The 21,428-nt window shown below is 42.3% G+C and overlaps 1 long non-coding RNA gene across 2 annotated transcripts in view; it reads right to left on the reverse strand.

Moving 5' to 3' along the window:
• Positions 1–245: 245 nt before the first annotated feature.
• LOC140694314 (uncharacterized) overlaps positions 246–21,428 on the reverse strand; it is a 29,480-nt gene continuing 8,297 nt past the window's right edge. Inside the window, exons 1-3 of one of the 2 annotated variants that reach the window (XR_012070045.1) lie at positions 6,285–6,419; positions 2,954–3,091; positions 246–470 (exon numbers count right to left, since the gene is read on the reverse strand). This is a non-coding gene — a long non-coding RNA (uncharacterized lncRNA). Of the gene's footprint in view, positions 471–2,953; positions 3,092–6,284; positions 6,420–21,428 lie in introns of those variants that run through there. The other variant, XR_012070044.1, reaches the window with a different exon arrangement.

The raw sequence follows: 21,428 nt of genomic DNA on the forward strand, positions 1-21,428 counted from the left end.
AGTCTCCACACAGTAAACAGGCACAGAATGCTTGCTGGTTTTTATGAAAGAGCTGATACACACTGACGAAAAGAACAGAAAAAAGATGTTAAAGTGTTAATTATTATCTCTGAATAGTGGGACCAGGATAGCCTGTTTTGCCCCATTTTTCAGGCTTATTATATTAAATACATATTATTTTTACTCTGAAAAAAGCATTTTTAGATGTCTAGTACCACGCATTGGAGAAAATACACGAGTACTTTAGAAACAAATAACTAGGAGACACGGCAGCAGCGCCACACAATGTAGAACGGGCGATCCTGAATAACACCGCGCAGTTACATAAGGACCCACAAAGTGAGAGCACCTGCTATAACAGGGCACGGCCCCCTTCTATTTGTCAGTTGTGTCTTCAGGGCGGAGGCACTTCTGAGCACGGCCAGTGTCAGTGGTGGTGTCTGGATGGATGCCACTGGAGGTGAGGGCCCCTGAAAGCCAAGAGGAAGAACAGAAATTATCCTCTGCTTTTTCTGTCTTGTTTCTTTGTTACTTTTAAAGAGAAGCGTAAATAACATAAGCTGTGACTCTTCCCTACTGAAATTTCAGAAATGAAACCGTTTTTAAAGTCTTCACAGCTTATATTCTGCCTATAACTTTTTCCAAAAAAGCATCATATTTATTAAATGTTAATTAAGTCAGTTAATTAACTCTGTTGAAAACTTTTATTAAAGAACATGAAATGTAGAACGTGAAAACACCAAGCCTGCAGTGACTACCTTAGCTGTCTTGACGGCAGTGCAGTCAGCCCCCATCATCCCGTGGCCCTGAGCTCCTGATGCTGGTAAGAGAGCACGCTGCCGCCTCAGATGGAGAGAAACAATGAAAGCATTTTCTGAACCCTACAGCACTAACAAAACATAACTGACAAATCGCAGGCTCCGTTGAGGCTGTCATTATCTGTTTCTGGCCAACACCCTTCAATGAGTAGAACCACCCAATTCCCGAGCCATGAGACTCACGTGGGAAGCAGTTTTGGAGAAATTTCCAGATATAGAATGTAACCAACTATATATTGAAGTCTGACAAAAGAAACAATGAAATACTATGCTTTTGTAAGACACTCAAAATATTCTCCTAAGCCTTAGTAGCTGGAAAGACCGGGCTTCTCCTAAGCCACTTATTTATTTCAGAGCCAGTGAGCATCTCCCACAAACCCAGTTTCCCTGTGTCTGCTGGGAGCCTCAGGCACACTTTTGTTCTCCATCTTATAAGTGACAGGGCAGAGGTGTGTGTCTCACACCTGCAACCCTCACACAGGCTCGCCTCCTAGCCTCACTGTCTGAACTTGGCCCCATTGTCTCACCTGTTTATATGGTATCTGTTCCTCTGTAAGCTGCCTGAAATGCTTTTTGGAACAAATCAGAAGAATGAGTGGGTAGAGAATTGGACAGATGGACAGGTGAGAGATGGGCAGACAAACAGTGAAACTCCAAGAAAAGGGGAACAAAGAAAACTTCCTATGCAAAACCCTCTTCTAGTCAAGGAAGAAAACCACCACGGAGAAGTGTGAAGAGGTAGGTGGCTTAGGACTGTTTCCTGGATTCCATGAAATGTCACAACAAGAGATGAGAGGGTAGAACTATAAATAATAAAAGAAAATAAGCACGCATGCTTGAAAAATATATCTACAATATGCACTTTCTAAAGAATAGATTCAAATCAGCAAGGCTCAATAACACAATCCTTGGGTATTTACAGAAGTGAGAATCCCACCTCCAAACCACAAGGCATCCCTTTGGAGCACTATGAGTCTACACGGGACGGTCATAAAGCCGTCACCGCAAAAGGTATGCCATCCTGCACTTACGAGGTACGAGCAGCTGTGCTCGGGTTGCCTACGGGCATCATTTACACCCCTCAGCACCTCTTTGGGTGACGCCTAGCGAGCCCCGTCTCTGCAGGACAGAAAACAAGTCCGGGAGAGGCAAAGCCGACCTACCAGTTCTCTATCTCACAGGGCTGGTCACTCCAGAGCTGGACTCGAACTCGGACCCACGTTTGTAACCACAGTAGTACCGTGATTTATGTGTTTTTGTGTGTATAATTCATTTGTTTCTGGCATGAAAGGATATTTAATAAATGTTCGGTTGTGGTGTCTATCTTATTAGCTCACAATCAATCTATATACAGTTGAATTGTTCTCTTTTCCCCTGGAGAAAGGAACGGAAAGTGCAGGGGTAAGAATGAAGAGGGGCTCCATTCTTTATCTGGTACCTCATCTCATCCAAGTCCCCAAACAGGGTGAAGGAGCAAATGTTCTCTTCATCTTTTAAAGAGAGGGCTCCACTGAGGGTGGCTTACTGAAATCCAAAACCAAGGCTGGGGGAAGGGCACAGGCAGCAACGAGAGCAATATCACCTGTAGGAAGGCGAAAAGAGCTCACGGGAGGTCTAAGTGGGTGTGCCTCATTTAATTTCAATCGATAAAAGAATACCACAGTCTAAAAATACTAGCATGCAATGTATTTGCTCTTTCTTGACATCTAGCAAGTTTCCACAGCCCCCATGTAACATTATCATGTACCATTGAAAGGAAGAGTCTACAGACAGGGAAAATCAATGCCACAGGCAGGCTGAAAACCAGGCTGGAGGAAAGGAAGAGAAAGGGAATAGTTAAGAAGAGGGGAAAGGGTGGGAAAAAGACATCATCACAAGGACTCTCAAGCATCATCCAACAATCATATAATCATTCATTCAAGAGAGAGTTACTGAGGTCTTATTTTTGCAAGATTTTACCAAGGGTAAAGAAAAACCACAGCATCCATGGTGGAAGCAAGTGGCGGGGCTTACATTCACTTCTGATCCCTGTACATTGCACATTTGTCCTCAGTATAAAGGCAAAGAAAAAAAGTAAAATAATACTCTGTAAACTCAATTCATTGTTGAAAAAAAATTAAAGAAGGCCTAAATACCTGGACAGACACACCACGCACATTCCTGGATCAGAGGACAGCACTCTTGGAATGGCAGTGTTCCACAGAGCGATCCGTATATTCAATGTGGTCTCGATCACAATCCCAGTGGTCTCCTCTGCAGAAACTGACTAGCTGCTGCAACAATTGACATGGGAATTCGAGGGTCTCAGTAACCAAAACGTACTTGAAAAACAAGAACAACGTGATAGGACTTGTAATTCTCAATTTCAAACCTTACAGCTATATCTCCAGGTGAGATTAGAGGCCATTTTTAACTTATTAGAGTGTTTATCCTTATTTTCCAAATTCTCTACAATGAATATAACTTTTAAAATAAGAAAACTAAAAAGTAACGTATCTTTTAAAACATGCACACCAATTCATTCATTGGGAAAAAATATTTTAACTATAAATAGGTAAACAAATATCTAGTGAAAAAGGACTACTTAAAAACAAGAGTGTATTTACATTTTTCATAAGTTGAAAACTGAAAAGCACAAACACATCAAGTTTCTAGGGAGACCGATGCAACATATTAATAGTTATTTCCAAAATTCTAATTTAACAATGAAAACTGAAGAAAGGGAAAATCGTGATTGACAGCCAACTGCAAACACATGGAGAGAAAAGGCCTAGAAATCATAGTTCCTTTAACTCTGTTACTAACTCAATAGGAGAGGAACGTCCTCACTGAGGGGACAGTGGAATCCCATGCATAAGACAGGATACACAGTACAAACTGCACTAGAATCGGGGGTGATTTTCTTAGAAGAATTCTAAAGTTACAACATTGCTGAAAAACTATAAAAACACTGACAGACAGATTAAAACACACAGTCATATATATTATTTAGAAACATATGAAGTCTGCTCCCATGTTGCATAGAAATACAAACATATTTGTTCATTTATGGGCACTGATTACTTTATCCCAGGTAAAATATTTCAACTAAAACAAATAATAAATAATACACTCCTGTTGTCAAATCTAGTTGATAAGTTACTCTGCTATGTAAACATAATGTGTCTGAAATTGATCTAAAGTTAGTGAAAAAGAGCTTTGTATGGTTTCTTGAACACTTCTCAAAATACCAAGCTTAATTTTAAAATAGATCTGAGCAGTATTTCTACATGATCTTTTCCCTCGTGAAATGAACAACACAGTCTTTTTTCAAAATTCTGTCCATACAATGATTCACGAGCACCGTATCCTAACAAAACTGCTGGACAGCAAGGCACTATCCAGACACTGTGACCAAAGAAATGAAACACAAGGAAGACAGTGACCCTATTCTCGATGACTTATAATATGTGTCAATACCGAGGTTTTTATTTGATTGGTTTGATTGTGTAGCAAAATGAAATCAATCAAGTACTTTCTTCTTTGAGCATTCTGTAACTCATGACTGTTTTTAGTGTTATAAGCAGGAAAGATTTAAGCATGACTTGATTAGGTCAACTTGCAACACTCATCAATGGAGATTGAGTAATAAAGAAGTTAACTGATAGCAATTCTTCTGCCTACATGAGACCTAAGTTAAACCTACACTGACCTCTGCAAGGAAAATGAGATGAGGTCCCAAATGAGAAAACAAACTAACAAGAATTCAAAAAAGGAAAGATTTTTTCATTAACGATTCCAGGAAGTAGTGGAGCAAGCAGTTGAATATCACAAATGCTGGGGACAATCATGAGGTTCTGAACTCCCACAGCACTGGGTAGCTGTGACACTGATATTTCAGTGAAATTTTCTGCAACTCAGTCTCCGATCCATAGACTGGGGACAACAACAGCACCCGTCTCCTAGAACGGTCCTAACAATTAAGTTATTTTGTATATAAGAGTTTAAATAAAATACCTCATATATTATATAGTACCCCAAAAGCACAAGGAGAAAAGAAAACCGAGATAAATTGGAGTTCATCAAAATTTAAAACTTTCCTTCAAAGACACCATCCAGAAAGTGAAAAAATAACACACAGGAGAAAATTTTTTCTAATCATTTATCTGATTAGGAATTTGTATCTCCAAATTAAAAAAAAAAAACTCCTACAACTCAACAATAAAAAGGCAACTCAATTAAAAAGTGAATAATGTATATCAAAAGGTATTTTTCAAGGAAAATATACAAATGGTCAATAAGCACAATGAAACAATGCTCAATATCATTAGCTGTAAGGGAAATAAAGTCAAAACCACTAGGAGAAGCCGCTTCACACTCACTACAATAGGTTATAATCAAGAAAAGGGTAACAAGCACTAAAGAGGACACAGAGGAAGCTGATCCCGCAGCCCTTGCTGGTGAGGACGTAACACAGCGTGGTCACTTTGGAAAACAGCCTGGCAGGGCCTCAGAGACTTGAACATTTGGTTTCTGAATGACCCAGCAATTCTGCTCTCTGGTCACACAAGTAAGAGAACTGAAAAAAAATGTCCAGATGAAAACTCCTACAGGAATGTTCACTGCACCATTACTTATCACAGCCAAAAAGCAGAAACAACCAAAATGCCTATCACCTGATGAGTAGTTAAACAGTGGGGCCCAGCCATACAGTGGAATATTATTCAGCAATAGCAAAGTATAGAGTACTGACCCAGGCCACAACTTGGACAAACATTGAAAATGTTACTCAGTGTGAAAGAAGTCAGTCACAATAGACGGTTCCATTTATATGAAATGAATCAATTTACATGAAATGTCCAGCACAGGCAAATCCACAGAGAGAGAACAGTGGCTCCTTGGGGCTGGGGGAAGATGGGGAAAATGGGAAAGACTGCTTATGCATACGGGGCTTCCTGTTGGGGGATGAAAATGTTCTAAGATTGACTTGGATGCACAATTCAAGGCATAGAGTAAAAACCGCTGTATATTTTAATGAGTGAATTGTATTAAAATTGTTAAGAACAAAAACACCTCGGGCCAGTACCTTCCCATAGTAAATGCAAATTGCTAACTTTTATTACAGGAAGAAGAAACTGCCCTCAGCATGAAAGCAGGAGATCAGCAAATGTGAGTTAAGTGAAATTGGAGAAGAGCACTTCACTTGAAACAGTTGCTGAGTGTACACGAAATATTCAGAAGTAGGAAAATCAGTTTGACATCAAAACGAAGCATTCTGCTTCAAATGCAGATCAAGGATTCGGCAAGCCCTGCTGCTAAAAATGACCAGAGAAGAAACCTGGTTCTTAAAACAAGCACCAGAGCCAACAAGGAAATGGTGGTGAGGAAAGCAGGCTGCCGAAAATATGGAACAGTTTGCTGCAAATACTTTCTCCAATTAAAATTCAAAAATGAAATGAAAGTGATGCAATGCTGTGTTGACCTTACGTGAATGGGCTTCCTCCGGTGCTCGACAGTTCTGTAACCCCGAATGAGAGACTCAGGAGAATCAGCATGGCTCCTGGTAGCCCCAAGTGACTGCCCACCAGCACGCTGACCACCATCACATCTGCCAGGGATGAACTGCAGAGAAGAGACCAACTTCTGAAAGGCACAGGAAATGTTGACCAGGGAAGAAAAGGCTGTGGTCTGTCCTGGGACAGAGGCCAGAAGGCTGCAGGTGAACTGGAGTGGCCCTGGGGCAGGAAGGGATCACAAGGAAGAAGATATCAATTCTCTTCTCTCTCTCCCTCGGGTAGGAGAGATAAACTTGCATCCTTCTCACCTGGAACTGTGTGTTCTGGCAGAACTCTTACTGACACGGAATGATTATTCAAGACTGTGGAAAAAGTCCAGAAATCGATAGGGAGTAGGGAGCCAACTCCAAGTGCCTCTCAAATGCTCCCATATTTATTGTGTATAATAAAAGGAAATAGTCATTAACAGTTGTGAGATAGTAAGCAGTAACTTGGGGAAAGAAGGGATGAGACAGAGATTGTAGAATCCACCTTGAGTACAAATTCTTAGTGTATCTTTAAAGAAGTCACGGGGTGAGGGGAACAAAATACATATTTTAGATATGTGAATTACAAAGCAAACCACCAGACCAGCCAGGTCCTTGTTTTGGGGATAACAGATAATCTAAAAGCACTCAAGCCCAGCTTTTATAGCTGAGGGCCTGGGTCCTTGCTTTGCAAACAGCAGAGTGCTATCTAAAACCTCAACTACGCAAGCAAAGCATTGTCTCTGATTTTTAAGGCAAGGAGACAGGAGTGAGGATGCACAGGCCCCTGGTTGCAAAGCAGTTACTAAGCATATTTTTTCTTTTTAAATTTGACAGGCGGCCTGGGTCTGTTACACTTTGTTAACCCAATCAAGGGCTCCCACATGGAACCATTATGTAGAATACCCTGGGATGACAAATCCTGGTTTTGGGTCTTTTCCTGCCAGCTTCAGCCACTCTAGAAGGGTCTAGGCACATCCCTGAATAACGATCCCACAGAACCACCCAAACTCTTAACTCCTGGTGCTTGAAACTTAAATTTTGCTCTACACAACTTAACATAGAAAAGTTTCAGAAATAAAAGATATTATATACTTTTTATAGCTCATCATAGGACTGAATTTTCTGATTGCTCTAAACTGCTTCTACTTGGTAAAGCACCTAACTCTGCAGGTGAATTCAATACATTCCTTTGGGCATAACTAGCCAGTTTGGGCTCGCTAACTTCTATTGGTCAAATACCGATATGCTTAATTGATTTCATTGTTCATCAATTTCAGCCGGGAGGAGAGGGAGTGTCACTCTGTTCCACAGCCCACCCTCAACTCTTTTGTCATCAGCAACTCGGGCCTCCTGAAAACAAAACAAAGCATTTGTTTCCCTTCTTCTACACTTTCCACAAACCCAACAGGAAACATCAGCCTGAAGAAAGAATTCAAAACAAATGTTAAAACAAAAATCTATAAACCGGAAGTATCTCCATCTCCGAATCATGATACACAATGACATGAGAGTAACTGTGTCAGGCACAAAGCATGCGTGAGCCTAACCACCTGATTTATGCTATTCAAAGGAAGGAAGGTTTTCGTATTTTTTATTACCACTCTTTGTCATTGTTTCTGATTAACCCCAAAAGATTTTATGAAATAATTTAGCACTGCAATAACAGATTTTTGTTGTATCAATTACAGAAGGCATTCAGAGGGGATAGGAAAACCCACCTGATTAAAAAATTCAAAATATCTTCCCCTGTGAAGAACACGTATAAAAACTGCAATAGAGAATTCAAATTCTTGTGGAGAGGATCAAAAGCCACAGAACCAAAGCAAAGTAATACTATGAGTCAATTCAAAATTCACTGGACAAACATGCTCAATGCATTCAAAGAATTATAAAGGCACACTGCAAACAATTCACTTAATGTTCTGCAGGCTAGAGGAAGAATTTCCCTCTTTAACAGACAGCAGAAATCAATAGGGTGCCCCACCAAACAACGACCAAAGAACAATCAGTTTGTTAACAGTTCTGAGAAATCAGCATGTTCTAAAGATCAAAATCCAGAAATTTTAAACATTCATTCACACCACAATGAAACAAGCACTTAAAAAAAAAAAAAACCCAGAGAAACTAAGCACATAGATCATGTACATAGATCAATGAGAATTTCTTGTGCCTCTGGAAGAAAAAAGAGGCTATACCCTTTTACTTGAAAAATAAAACTACTTTTAAAGATAACTGCTAAAACACATTTCATCATTCATGTTGCCTTGAAAAATCTGAGGCATTTGTCTCTGATTAGAAAAGCAATTCTGAGTAATAGTATGTTACAATTCAGTGCCAGTTTGCTTTAGAAGAAAAAAGAAAAGCTACTGTTTCTCATATCCTGCATAAAGTGTGAAGTGCCTCCCTGCCTCTTTCTCCTACCATTTTCTAAGCTCATGCTCCCCAACCCTTCTGAAACATGTATGAGAACCACTTATTCCCACCAAAATGCCAAATGACAAAAGAAAATCAAATTATTTGTGTAAATATATGCCTATACCTCGAACTGGACAAGAAAGGTGTCAGAAGTCTATATGGAACTTATTCCTACATCCCTGAAATTACACACACAAAAGTTAACACAGACACAGACACATACCCCCTGGATTACTGGGCACTTCACAAGCTTAGGACTTCTGACTTCTAGAAGATAACTTTGTAGTTAGTTTAAAATACAAAACTGTCAGCTTTTGAAAGCCTTGATCATCTGCTAAACCATCCAAATATCAAACAGACTCAATTAGCCTTCTCTGTAGAATGTAATTTCCCATGATGTTAAAACAGACTCTAAGAAGTACTGGATGCAAGTCTCGTGTTCATCACTAGCTATGATGGTTTATAAGCACATTAACAGATGCAGAAAAGTATGTTCCAACAACATTTATTCTTATTGAAATAGTGTACATGTTCAATTCTCTATACAGAGTCTAGGTCCAAAGATGGTGTTTAAGAGCTGTTTTGTGTATTGCAATATGTATTTTTAAGTGCAGATAAGGAGGGTGGGTGTTACTCAGTTGTAGAGCACCTGCATAGCATGCACAATGTCCTGGCTTCAGTGTCCAGTACCTCCAAAAAATAAATAAAAATAAGGGCATATTTAAAAATAAGAATAAAGTTATAAAAAAATACAGACTAAAAACCACTGCAATCTAGGAACCACAATTTCAATAAAAAAACAAGTGTTTCTATCAAATATTGAGTATATGCCAATCACAGGACAACCACAAATCACACCTGACAACCATCACGTGTGATTCTTAGCAACCCTACTAAGTAGACACGGATGAGAAACCCGGCTCTGCGGATGAGGAGACGGAGCTCGGAGGAGCCGGGGACGCTGACCGTCCTGCTCCCCGTGACACCGCGTCAGCCCAGGGCAAGCGCTGACAGAGCTGCTCTGAGGGGACATCCAGCTGCATGGAACCTTGGGGCACTGGGGAGTCCCAGAAAACACTAAAAATTCTTCAGTGAAAAACCAGCTCAAATATATTACACTGTGACGCATTCTTTAAACAGGGAACATGATTGAGACCTTTATGATGCCTCCGTGTCCTTTCTGCCATCATCAGTTACTTGCCCTCTCAGTGTGACCAGTGATGAACTGGACCCCATATGAAGTGCACTCAGATGGCAGAGCTTTTGAAGCTGTTTTATGAAGTTTGTAAGACTCTGTCTATGCCTCACACAGGCGGTCATCCATCACATCTTCCCGGTGTGGATGTACCACCTGAAATCACTCCTTTCTGCTTTTTAAAATCCCTTCATCTACTCCAGACTTTTTAAAAGCAAAGAAGCAGCTCAACCACAGACAGTGGACAGCTTCTAACCAAATGGACTTGAACAGCTCATCGGACTACCTGGAAGCCCTTTTCTTCTATTAAACCCACTTTCAGGTACTTCATCATTTTCTGATTGGTGGATTTGGCCTCTGACTGGCCTTCCCAGAAAGCTCCCAGCCTCACATCCGGAGGTGGGAGAGGACCCTGTTGTTGGGGGAAATCAGTGCGGAAGGCGGACATACTCCAGTCAGGTCTGCACGGGTAGAAGTGCCACAAAGTGCTCAAAAATTATGCAGTCAGCACACCTGGGCTCCCATGGACTGGTTTCACATTAACCAAACTCATGACACACTGATGCAAGAAAACCAGACACTTAAATTATTAATGTAAGGGAAGAGGTGAAACTATGAACCAGACTGCAATATCAGAGTTCAACCATGAGTACATGTTCTCCTCAACGGCCCAGTAACGGGCAGGCAGTCACATGGCAAGCATGGACAGAAGCAGAGCAGGAAGGGTTTCTAGATTAACTCAATGGACTAAATTTCTTTTATACCAACAGATCTACTGCCTGGAAAACAATAAATGCTAATCACGGTGCACTCTCCGTGGACAGTGGCTGAGACACGACTGTGAGCACATGAGTAACTCTCCTTTCCCTGTCCTTTCTGGGAGAACTGATGCACAGAGGTACAGAGATCAAAGCATGCAGATACCTCTAAACACCCAAAACCCATCTCTGTGAGCCTCAAAACCAGACAGCCAGGGTATAAATACCAGCTCTGCCACTTACTAGTTCTCTGACTTTGGCCAAATTACTTACCCTCTGTGTGCCTCAATTTCAACACTAAACTGGGATAACAATCAAACCTTACTTACTCGCTTGTTAAGAAGATTGAAGGATTCATATCTGTAAAACTCTCAGAAAAGAATGTAGCACATTTTTGGTGCTCAACAAATGTCAACTTAATATTAAAGTGATTTACATGTCTCCCTTCTCATCATCTTCTGTGTTTCCTGGCTAGTCTAAGTCCCAAAGAAAATCCTTATTTCTCCATTTATAAACTCTTGGGGAGCACCCTTCTGTTCCATCCGACCACCTGTTTAAACTGAAGTAGGGGATGCCTCCTCCCCACTCCTCTGGGCCATGGAGAGTGCTTCTCCCTTCACACCCCTGACACCTGGCCCACAGCTAGCCCTCATCACAATACAGAGTGAGGTGTGAGTCCGGGGAGACAAGCAGGGCATGTGAAACCCTTCCTTTCACTCCACTGTTGACCACCCTTGGGAAGCACCTGGGATGCTCAGCCCCATGGCAGGACAGCCCTGTGCATGATGGGGCAGATCCTCTCAAGGGAAGGCTCGCTGTGGCCCAGAGATACCAGGGACAGGGTGAGTCTCTAATTTTGGGACAAAGTATCACGACATGCATTTTCTCACAGCCCTGAAGTTCATGGGGAATGTGGCTTCATCAGTAACAAAGAAGACATTTATCGCCTGCCTACTCTTTTGTGTCATCTCTCAGTTGGCTGCTGGAGACAACATGTGTATAAGTATTGGATCCCCTTAAGCTCCAAGATATATGAAGTAACAAAAAATTCTGTGGCTTATCATTGGTTCAGGGTGACTGTGTAAAAGTTCTGACCCTGCTGATGCTAAATTATGGGTATAGGAATTATGGAACCTCTTCAAATATCTTTCATCATAAAACCAGCTTTTCTTATTTTCCTGTTTCTTAGTAATTTCCAAAGACCATCAAATGATGGCTTCACACAAAACAACAGCTAAAGTTTAAAAGCCCTCTTGATATACCCACTGTGGTAAACACTTTACATAAGTTCTATTTCTCAAAATTCTACAAAGCAGATACGAGCTTCCCCATCTCACAGACGAGGGAAAAACTCAGAACGAGCTGACTCAGGCTCACGTGGCTCAGTGGCAGCATGTGAACGCAAACTCAATTCACAACACTACACCCCTTCTTATATGTACCAAATCACCTCCCACCAATTAACACACAGCTGCGTGTTCAATACTCAGGGAACTCAATACACTTTTCAGCCTTAAGGTGCTCCAGAGGCCGCTTCTAGCTGTTTTATAAAATCCCGGCTCACTGGTTTCTAACACTGGAAGAAAAGCCCGATTTTGCCACTGTTTACACAGCAAGTCTGAAATGTTCTCAGCGAGATGACAGAATAAAACTAAGATATAAGCAGAATAATTTTTCCAGGTAGACAGACACAATGGACATTGTGCTATTCTGAAGCGTTAAGCGAGGAAATCAAAATAAAATCACGTTGTTTAAGCCTTCTTTTACAAACAGGAAAATTAAGACTGTAAGAAGTTGCAATAGCGCCACCTATGGCTAAAAAGACCTTCCATGTTCCCGGTAAACATGCAACACAAAAATTGCCTTTAGGATCAGAAAAGAGAATCAGGTAACTTAAAGCTTACATACCACATACTACACTTTGCTTCAGGGGAAGGGAGGGCTATTCAGTATTTAATCTGATATTGCTAATAGTCCTGAATATAAACAGAAGACATAGGCTCATGGAAACTCATCTTCGAAGAGAGAAGAATACAGTCCAGCCACTTCATTTTACAGGAAGGGAGATAGAGACCTGGGATGTGTCCTCCTGGCAATCAGCAGCAAAGCTCTCCTTGGCCTCATGTCTTGCACTGTAGCAAAAACCAACAGATCTGTACTACGCCTATATTCATAAAAGTCACGTCTGTATTTTTCCAATAGCAGGTAATCTAAGCATCTTGCAAAATACTTCTCAAAGAGGCAGGAAATCATACAAATGTGTTGAAATACAAAAACATTTATTTACATAATAAAACAGCATGAGATTTATTCTATTAAAAGTGACATGTCAAATCAATGTTTTCATATTTTAAACGTGTTAAGAGTGGAAAAAAGTCAAAGTTTTCTTTAATCACAAAAGAGACAAGCTTACACCCTGAAAATGATCAATGTGGATTTTTCTAAACTTAATGGATCTGTTCAGAATCACACGAATTTAAATGTCTGAGTGGATGGTTACACGGCAACATGAATTCTGATTTGTAACAATACGTATTCTGAGTAAATAATCTTCAAGGTTGTCTGCTTAAGGCAATTTAACTAGTCCCTGTCTCACTAGAATGATATAGATTTCATTAAAACTTCATACTGCATATTCTCAGGCTAAAAAAAAAAAGAATATTTGTTACTTTAAACCAAATTGATATATATCATATATATACATATTGAATATGCATCAGAAATAAGCCACCCACTTTAGTATTCAGAGTTGATCATTCTAAACTATCTGTCATTGTGACAGCATATTTTTATTAAGTACCTCTTGGGAGCTTTGTTTACAAGGCGTCTAACTCTCACAGTCAGACATGGTAAACGATATTACTCAAATATCACAAATGAGGAAATGTACTTAAGCCATGAAAACAAATTACATATTCATCATCAGGAAAGAAAAGAGTTAAGATTTTACTTACAAAATTCACTGACAATATTTTCTTCCATACTGAGACTACATAAAACCCATTCACTCTTTTTAAGTATTTCTGTCAATAAGGGCCACTAGAGAAAAACAAGTAACATCACCAGCAATCGTTGGATTTTCAAAGCCCACTTTTATTTTGCAATATAATTACTTTTAATGTTTTGTTTTTAGTGCTTACTAAATTTTTAAGTCATTAGTTGAGAATAAAATATTTGTGAAAATATAAAATTTTAATTTATACCACTCTATCTCACATTCTCACTGGTATCTCTCCTTTCAAGGCCTCATCAGCCTGAGATCACTAAAACCGGCCATTTATGGACTCAGAGGGTTTCGGAAACCACTCAACGGGAGGCTGATCAGAGGAGCAATTAGGAATGAATCCTGTGCAGCCAGGGTCCCAGCACCGTGCTAGCCACCGCCAGCTGCCTGTGATGTGAAACAAGCTGCTCCATCTGAAAATCCCTCAGCTGCAAAAAAGGAGACACTGATACCTACCCTCAAACACCTGCCCTGAAGTAAAAACATGAGGAAAGCATTTTAGCCTTAGGAAGGTGTCCACTCATAGCGAGTTTGTTCATTATGATGATGAGGATGGCTGTTAATACATTAAGCTGGACCAAAAAGAAGAAATCACCATAAAGGAGAAACATTTTAAGTCAAAGAGCATTTCCTTTTGGAATGGATTGCAGAATATTGTATTGATTTTTTTAATAAACCAAGTTTTGTCCATTAATTATAGACTTACAGGTTCACGGACAAGCCTCCAGAAAAAGAATTAGAGGCCTCTAACCTCTGAAAATTAAGAAACTAATGTTTAAAAGAAAAATCAGAGGGGAGATTATACCTCATTTGGGAGAGTATGTGCTTAGCATGCATGAGGCCCTCAGTTCACTCCACAGTAACTCCATTTAAAAATTATTTTTTTAAGAAATGGAGAATTAAAGCAAAATGATGGAGGAATACAAATTTTTTTTAGAGAATCAACTCAGATTTAAGATGGGGAAAAAAACATCCATTTCTCAGAGGAAATCTTGAGAACTATGTAAACTGGATCTGAGATGTCTAGTCTTTTAACATTATTTAAGAATTCATATTACCAAGTCTTAAAACTACCTGATAACCCACAGTGGTGATGATCATAACAGCTGCCAACACGGATCGAGCTCCAGTTAGGACTGCTCTGTTCTGACATCTCTGCCCCTGAGGTCTCACCAGGCTGAGAGCACTAAATTCAGTCATTCATGAGCATCTCGTGTTAAGTCCTCCATTTGTGCTTCTCACTCCCCTCCTCACTAGCCCCTCTGAGGGACACAATGTTATCATCTTCCCCACCCGCAGATAAGGCCACTGAGGCACAGAGACTAAACCCTTTCCAGGTCACATCGGCATTAAAGGACGTCTGTATTTCTGTTGTTTTGCTTTTGACCAAGGAATCTGAGATATCAATTCAAGAGAGACTGTTAAATAATCAAGTCTGTCTGGTCTTCACCACAAAGAGCAGATACTATAAATTCCTGATGTAGGATGAGGCTGCCGCCACAAACTGACTCAGCTTGAAATTAACATCCAAGATGACGCAGTGGATACACGTAAATATTCACGATTGTCAACTCTGCTCACGGGTCTGGGCCCTTCACTGCCTGAACGGGGGTGAAATCCCCACCCGTGTCAGGGAAGAAAGCGCGGCTCTCCCAGGTCTCACACAGGCTTCAGGGGTATTTCCCCCCACAGCCTGTCCTCAACGATTAAAAAGCTCTCAAATTCTTACACCGTACAAAACTGAAAGACATTTCAGCAGATGGAGCAATTTCACAGTCTTAAACCATTTTTGCCTACACTCAGGAAATGGGAAAAAGAAACATGACTCTGCAAAGTCTCTGAGCCTCACCTCTCACAGGAGTAGAACGGTCACAGCACAAGATGACTCTTCACATTGCAGGGTGAGAACAATATAGAGCCGCCCCTACAACAGGCACTCCCAGAGACAGTGCTCAGCTATCTTCTGCACACTCACTGTTGTGCAGCCCTCTTCACCATCTATTTCCAGAACACTCCATCATTCCAAAAGAAATCCCCTGGCCACTAGCAGTCACTCTCCATCCCCCCTCCACCTAGCCCTTGTAACCAACACCTGCCCTCTGCCTCTGCATGTGCATATTCTGGGCATTTCAGATCACTGAAATCAACAATATGTGGCCGTTTGTGTCTGGTTCTTTTCAATTAACATGCTGTTACAATGGCACGGCCATGTTGAAATGATATCAGCGGCTCTCTTTTTTTTTTTTTTTTGAAAATGTTAAAGTTTATTAGAAGGTGGTAAGTACTATCAAAAAAAGTAGAGTGGAGCATAAGGGATTGGGTTTCAAAGGGAAAAGGGCGGGTTGAGCAGTCAGGGTGCACTTCCCAGAACAGGTGGCCTTTTTCAACTTCCCCTTTATTTTTTTTTCTTTTTTATTCACTCTTACGTCTGAATAATGTTCCACTACATGGAGATACTACATTCTGTTCATCCATTCAGCAGCTATATATGGACGAGGTCCAGAAGAATGAGTGTAAGAGGTGAGTAGCAGGGATGGCATTTAAGCAAAGGACAAGATGTGCTTTAAAAAAAAAAATCCAACCAACAGAAGCACAAGGAAATTCAGTGAGTTTCTGAGCAAAGTGCATGCTTGCTTCAGCAGGAATACCGTGCAGGGCTCGGGCGGATATTGGGAGGAATCACGGTGAGGGAGTCACCTGAGAAGATGCCCCACTGAAAGTAGCTCAGCCAGCTCTCCTCCCTCAACCTGTATTTTTGAGCCATGTTTCTATGTTTCTCTTATTTCAAGTAATAGCACTTTAACTACACATCTGATCATCTGCATCAGACCACCTTACCTCCAAGCCACAGAAAAACATTCACTGACAGGAGCAGCTCCACGACAAAACGGTGATGGATCTGGGAGTCCAGCATTCCAGCCTGCAGGCACAAACCCCACAAGTGCCCTGGTGATGTCCGGAAAATAAAATGCATTGAAATATCTCACTGCTGGTACACGACATCTGCCCCTAAATTGCCCCAATATCATGCCGGCAAAGCACTACTCAAACCTCTCACTACCAAAAAAAAAAAAAAAAAAAAAAAAAAGAAACAAAAACAAAAAACCCAAAAAACTAAGAAGGCAAATTTAGGCTCTTCCATTGAATACCAGCAACCATCAATGCCAGTATCTGAGCTGGAATGCTCCTGACTTCAAAATCCACTACACAGTTACTTTTGAAACGTGAAAGGCACATATGTATTCCACGAAGATAATATTACAGTAGAAATTTTCTTTCAAAATTTCCAGTTGCAATATTAGCACAAGAAAGTTTATGTTTCAGCTTTAAAAAAAATCAATTATCTTCCACTTTCTTAATGTTGATTCTATTATTATTTTTTAAAGGGATCTATGCTTCATATTATAAACCAACTCTTTGGCTTCTGCAAACAAGACCTTTATGACCTCACTATTTCAGAGCAAACTTTAATGATTCTTTGGGAGGTGGGGCCTGGGGCGCTCACTAACAGCTCTTTACATACTGACAAGGATGTGCTATTAAGTAATGCAAAGGCTATAAGCCCACATTAACTCAGAAACCAAAGAAACTACACCAAAGCCTTGCTTTATCACTTTTATATATTCCTATTCTTTTGAATATTAATGTTCTTAAAAGATATGATTTTTTTGAGAAAGATAACAGCTGTATTAAATTTCCTCTCACCAAGAACGCAATTTTTATCAAGAATAAAACCGCTATGGATATCCAAAAGATGGGACGTTTCTAGCTAAGTGAACATCCAGATCTGAACACAAACCTTGATCCTATCAGATCTCACTCGAACGATCACAACAAAGTCCTGGGCTACCCTGGAACTTAGCTCTTCTGTTCCAAATGTTGACTGAGCTAAGATAATCACACAAGGCAGGGAAGGAGAGAAGAGGATAGTCCACCTGGCGGCCTCCATCTGTTTTCTTCCAGCCAAAAGGTGCCTCTAGGGCAGCCCCGCTAACAAGCCCTCCCCATAAGGAAATCCGGCATCCACACTTCCCCTGCCGTCCCCAAGCAGCCCGGAAGCCCCTCTCCCATGGGTCACCTCCCAGCCTGTGAATGGTCTTCTAATGACACGCCCCAGTTCGTGGCACCCTCCCCCTCTTCCACGCTACACACAAACACGCACACATACACAGAGCCAGGGTTCTGAAATCACAAATTTGATTACATCACCCCCACTTCAAACCCTTCAGAGGCTCCCTGGTGGAGGTTCTAGCCCCCCGTCACTGCTGGCCCAGCTTCACCTCAGTACCCAGGTCCCCAGTGACCTCAGGGGCCCCCTGACTTCCTCCTACTTTCCACTTGCCTCCAGGCTCATTTTGACTGTTTCTCCAGGAAGCCTTCCCTCCCTCCAACCTCCGCACTTTGTTCCTCTGTTCCTAGAACATTCTAGGCTAAGTCAACTTCTGACACTGTTAAGCTCCCAAAAAGCAAATACATATTGCTTTCTAATGTGGGTCCACCCTCTCTCCCCTAGAAACTCAGAAGTGCTCGTGTTATGAATAAATGAATGACAGGGTGGGTCTCGAAGGGACAGAGATACCTGCTTTCACCCATCCTGACCCTTCTTTCTGTAGAATATCAGAAGCAAAACCAGAAGTACCCTTTCTGAGGGTCACTTCTTGCTGACAGCCTTTACTGCCTCCTGTGTCAGTTCTAGTAAAACCCAAACTCTTCAAAAGCCCTCTTCCCAGTTCCTCTCCAGTGTCCTCCCCAGCAGGGCAACTTCCACCCTGGACCACACAAGGCACTCTCTCCGAGTCCCCACCCCACAATCCTCCAGGCCTGCGCCCGGGATGCACCTGCCACGTGAGCAATCCTCTTGATGCCTTCTCCTGGCTGACACTTATTATGTCCTCACAACTGAATTTAGAGCCCATTTCTTCCAGGAAGACCTCTCTGATAATGTCCTTTAGGTCTTGGCTGGGCTCCATCTACAGCAGCACTGCATGGTGACCAACTGGGTGTTTGCCTGCTCCTTTGAGACCACGACCTCTTGGGGGCCACGTGGGAAGGAGTGAGAGATTACAAGAGGGGTGGGAGAAGCAAAAAGCAAAAATCACAGCCCAAGTCCCAAATTCAAGGTTCCTTTCTCAGAAAAAAAGAATAAAATATTTCACATGTGTGCAATTTGGCTACTATTTTTGTGTCTTGTGGACGGCTAGAACTTGGTGTTCTAGTCCAAAACCAAGGTTACATGCAAAGAAAGTATATATTCATATCCAAAGGAAACCAGAGCTGTTCAACAACAGTTTGCAGTTAGAATTGAAAGGACCTTTGATAAAGGCAATCTCTCTCTCTCTCCTCTTTCTTTTCTAGCATCATATAATTTTAGAAGTATTTGCGTGACTAACAGACGGCTATATCCCGTGATTCTGCACTAGAGTGTTTGGGGCTGAGGAAGCCCAGATTACATTCACTGTGTAAATGCAATCACACCAACACACTGACAGGCGTCCTGATGGTGGAGCTGATGTTCCAAAGCAGGCAGCCTTATGCAGCAAGAGAGCTCTAAATAGAAAGTAAGAAATGCAATGTTCTGTACTCAATTTCATTCACTTTATGGGCTATGAACTGATAGTGTATCTTGTCTAATAAAACCCAAAAATAAATTGTCAACGTCGATTTTCTTCATCTGACCGTTTTATGCTAACTTTGGATATCAAACCCTCACTCCATACGGAAAGCTCAGGCCTACGCTGCAGCACAGCTACATCCCGCGGAAGAAAGTATATCAAGGGAGAACCGGAGAGTTTCCCTTCAGAAGCTGCTAAGTCTGGCATTGCACCTGTACGTCATTTGCAACCACATCATCGTCAAAGGAGTAAGACCTTACCTCTGTGGGGCGAAAAGCACTGCGGTGCTTCCGAACCATCAAAGAACACTGAGCTTTGTGAAACAGTCCTGAGGCACATAAAGCGTACTTTTTCTGAAAGGCTCCAAAACTGACGCACTTCACCATTCCATGTACAACAGGGGGGTACTGGAATAAGTAGAGAAAACATGCCCTTGAAGTCTGACAAGGCCCTGCTTGAATCCTGCTACAGCATTTACTAGCCGCTAAATGGACCAATTCTTTAACCCCTCTGAGAAGGCTTCCCAATCTGCAAAAGGGGGCTGCCACCGCCCACCTGGGAGGCATGGATGTGAATGCAACACGCAAGTAGGGCGGCCGACTGGTACCTGACACGGCACGTGGCTAGTTTCCCTCCGCTGCCCTTCTCCCTCTTTAAACTTGCAAGGTTCCCCCTTGTAAGGGTCAAGCCCCCGGAACAGACTGCCTGAATTTTCCGTGTATACTCGGATACATGACTTACATTTAGGAGGCCAGAAAAACAACTGTCTCCTCCCCAGTCACCATCAATGTTCTTAAGACTCTGAGATTTTCTAACTCTATTTTTCAGGGAGACTATTCCAGAACGGCCCAAGCACCATTCTCCAGGTTGGCTCTTCACCCAGCGCCCATCCCTTCTCACCTCAGATCCTCTGTCTGATTGCGTTCTGTTCATTGGAAAGCGAGTCTGGTAGGGTGGGAACTCCCTAGGCCTCCCTCCGTCTCTCACAGGTGAGTGTGACTACCTTCTCCCCACTCCAACTCTAGCTTCTGAGGAGTCTCCCCTCGAGGACCCTGCAGCCACTTCATCACCCCAAGACGCGTACACGTGGCCACAACCTTCCCTTCAGATTTCTTCCTGGGTGGCCCTCCCCACCCCCAGCCCCTTAAGGACAAATCACATTGCTCTGAAAATCGCAAACGCCGCTGACAGACACACCAAAGCTGCATGGTCTGGGTTTTCCTCCAACAGTGGCACAGCTCTGTCCCCCCTCAGCTTTAGTCTGCACCTCTCGAGATGAGCTCATCCACCTACACGGCTGTGAACACTAGCTAAGAATGACGGCTCCCAACGTGTATCTCTAGTCCGACTCCTTCACCTGTGCCCCAGGCTCATAGACTCGAGTGCCTATCTGAAGTCCTAACTTGGATGACAGATGGCATCTTAAAAATGCCTCATGTCCACCATTTACTCTGGAATTCGATTCCTGGCAGGTACCTCCCAGGCGCCCAATTTTAGTAACAGCCCCAGCACCCACCTAGATGTTTGAGGTCACACTAAATTTCCCATGTTCCCTCCCCCCAGCCCTGCCCTGGAATCTGTCTTGTCATTTCCATCGCTAAGCCCATCTCAAGTCTGGTTCTGCAGGGACCACGGCCGGAACCCCACAAGCTCACAGCGTGGTGCAGTGAGTCACAATCCTCCGAAGGGAGCTCCCTGGAGGTGGAGGCATCTCCTGCCGCTGGTCACCTCAGAAGGCACTGGATTCTCACAAATGAGGCCTAGGAGATGGGACTCAAGGTTCTCCCGTGGTCTGAACTTTGAAGGGCCCGAGGCCTGGGGAAGCTCCTAATTAGCAGACACACTTACCAGTGAGCAGATGAGGATGGGGGAGCACAGGCAAGGCTGTTCTAACTCCGACCCCTGGGCTCTTGGGAGCCACGGGATAGGCCTGTGCCCAGGGCACAGCCCAGCCATCACAGATCCCAGCCTGCATTTGCCAACCCGGACAGCCTAGACTCCTTCTACTTGCTACACTTTAATCTGTTCTGTTCCCCCCGAGAATGTGATGGACTCTTTCAGAAATTCTGGCCTGTCTCAAGCGAGACCAAGTCAGTGAAGGA

This window comes from Vicugna pacos, unplaced genomic scaffold (genome assembly GCF_048564905.1).
Source record: "Vicugna pacos unplaced genomic scaffold, VicPac4 scaffold_21, whole genome shotgun sequence".
Lineage (NCBI taxonomy): Eukaryota > Metazoa > Chordata > Mammalia > Artiodactyla > Camelidae > Vicugna > Vicugna pacos.